The following is a 2500-nucleotide window of genomic DNA, read 5'->3' on the forward strand; positions in this document are numbered from 1 at the left end:
AGGTCCCATGAGATGGTGCTCTTTGGATGCTTTTGTATAGACCTTAGTGGTCCCCTAATACTGTATCTGAAGTCTTTTAAATAGACCTTAGTGGTCCCCTAATACTGTATCTGAAGTCTCTTTTATATAGACCTTAGTGGTCCCCTAATACTGTATCTGAAGTCTCTTTTATATAGACCTTAGTGGTCCCCTAATACTGTATCTGAAGTCTCTTTTATATAGACCTTAGTGGTCCTCTAATACTGTATCTGAAGTCTCTTTTATATAGACCTTAGTGGTCCCCTAATACTGTATCTGAAGTCTCTTTTATATATACCTTAGTGGTCCCCTAATACTGTATCTGAAGTCTCTTTTATATAGACCTTGTGAGTTCCCCTAATACTGTATCTGAAGTCTCTTTTATATAGACCTTAGTGGTCCCCTAATACTGTATCTGAAGTCTCTTTTATATAGGCCTTAGTGGTCCCCTAATACTGTATCTGAAGTCTTTTAAATAGACCTTAGTGGTCCCCTAATACTGTATCTGAAGTCTCTTTATATAGACCTTAGTGGTCCCCTAATACTGTATCTGAAGTCTCTTTATATAGACCTTAGTGGTCCCCTAATACTGTATCTGAAGTCTCTTTATATAGACCTTAGTGGTCCCCTAATACTGTATCTGAAGTCTTTTTTATATAGACCTTAGTGTCCCCCTAATACTGTATCTGAAGTCTCTTTTATATAGGCCTTAGTGGTCCCCTAATACTGTATCTGAAGTCTCTTTTATATAGACCTTAGTGGTCCCCTAATACTGTATCTGAAGTATCTTTATATAGACCTTAGTGGTCCCCTAATACTGTATCTGAAGTCTCTTTTATATAGGCCTTAGTGGTCCCCTAATACTGTATCTGAAGTCTCTTTTATATAGACCTTAGTGGTCCCCTAATACTGTATCTGAAGTCTTTTAAATAGACCTTAGTGGTCCCCCTAATACTGTATCTGAAGTCTCTTTTATATAGACCTTAGTGGTCCCCTAATACTGTATCTGAAGTCTCTTTTATATAGACCTTAATTGGTCCCTAATACTGTATCTGAAGTCTCTTTTATATAGACCTTGGTAGGTCCCCTAATACTGTATCTGAAGTCTCTTTTATATAGACCTTAGTGGTCCCCTAATACTGTATCTGAAGTCTCTTTTATATAGGCCTTAGTGGTCCCCTAATACTGTATCTGAAGTCTTTTAAATAGACCTTAGTGGTCCCCTAATACTGTATCTGAAGTCTCTTTATATAGACCTTAGTGGTCCCCTAATACTGTATCTGAAGTCTCTTTTTATAGACCTTTAGTGGTCCTCTAATACTGTATCTGAAGTCTCTTTATATAGACCTTAGTGGTCCCCTAATACTGTATCGGAAGTCTCTTATATAGACCTTAGTGGTCCCCTAATACTGTATCTGAAGTCTCTTTTATATAGACCTTAGTGGTCCCCTAATACTGTATCTGAAGTCTTTTAAATAGACCTTAGTGGTCCCCTAATACTGTATCTGAAGTCTCTTTATATAGACCTTAGTGGTCCCCTAATACTGTATCTGAAGTCTCTTTTATATAGACCTTAGTGGTCCCCTAATACTGTATCTGAAGTCTCTTTTATATAGGCCTTAGTGGTCCCCTAATACTGTATCTGAAGTCTCTTTTATATAGACCTTAGTGGTCCCCTAATACTGTATCTGAAGTCTCTTTATATAGACCTTAGTGGTCCCCTAATACTGTATCTGAAGTCTCTTTATATAGACCTTAGTGGTCCCCTAATACTGTATCTGAAGTCTCTTTTATATAGACCTTAGTGGTCCCCTAATACTGTATCTGAAGTCTCTTTATATAGACCTTAGTGGTCCCCTAATACTGTATCTGAAGTCTCTTTATATAGACCTTAGTGGTCCCCTAATACTGTATCTGAAGTCTCTTTATATAGACCTTAGTGGTCCCCTAATACTGTATCTGAAGTCTCTTTTATATAGACCTTAGTGGTCCCCTAATACTGTATCTGAAGTCTCTTTATATAGACCTTAGTGGTCCCTTGACCAACTGCCACTTTGCTCGTTTGAAAGCCATGATGTCTCTCTCTCATGGGGGGGCCAAATTCTCTGGGTGGGCAAAGCAGAGAAAGGGAAGGTAACCTTTCCCCTTATGACCTCATAAGGAGAAGATTCCTGATTGGTCCATCTGAGCTTTCATTTTCTCAAAGGCAGAGCAGGATACCCAGGGCTCGGTTTACACCTATCACCATTTCTAGCCACTGGGGGACCATAGGCAGGCTGGGGGAACTCATATTAATGTTAAAAAACCTCATAAAGTGACATTTTCATGCCATGGGACCTTTAAACTGAAAGCAAAATGAAAGGAACTTAATTTATTGAAAGAAATATACTAATGCTATCAGTTAAATGCGTTATTAACAGCGTCAGTGTTTTTATCGTGAGATTAACGTTCTTTTTGGCCGAGCAAACTTTGTAGTTCTTTC

General features: G+C 38.3%; 1 protein-coding gene across 11 annotated transcripts in view; it reads left to right on the forward strand.

The window, feature by feature from the left end:
* LOC120551888 (receptor-type tyrosine-protein phosphatase mu-like) overlaps positions 1-2500 on the forward strand; it is a gene marked incomplete at its 3' end in the record, with an annotated part of 89867 nt that overhangs the window by 83950 nt on the left and 3417 nt on the right.

The sequence above is a fragment of the Perca fluviatilis genome, chromosome 22, assembly GCF_010015445.1.
Source record: "Perca fluviatilis chromosome 22, GENO_Pfluv_1.0, whole genome shotgun sequence".
In the NCBI taxonomy this organism is placed as follows: domain Eukaryota; kingdom Metazoa; phylum Chordata; class Actinopteri; order Perciformes; family Percidae; genus Perca; species Perca fluviatilis.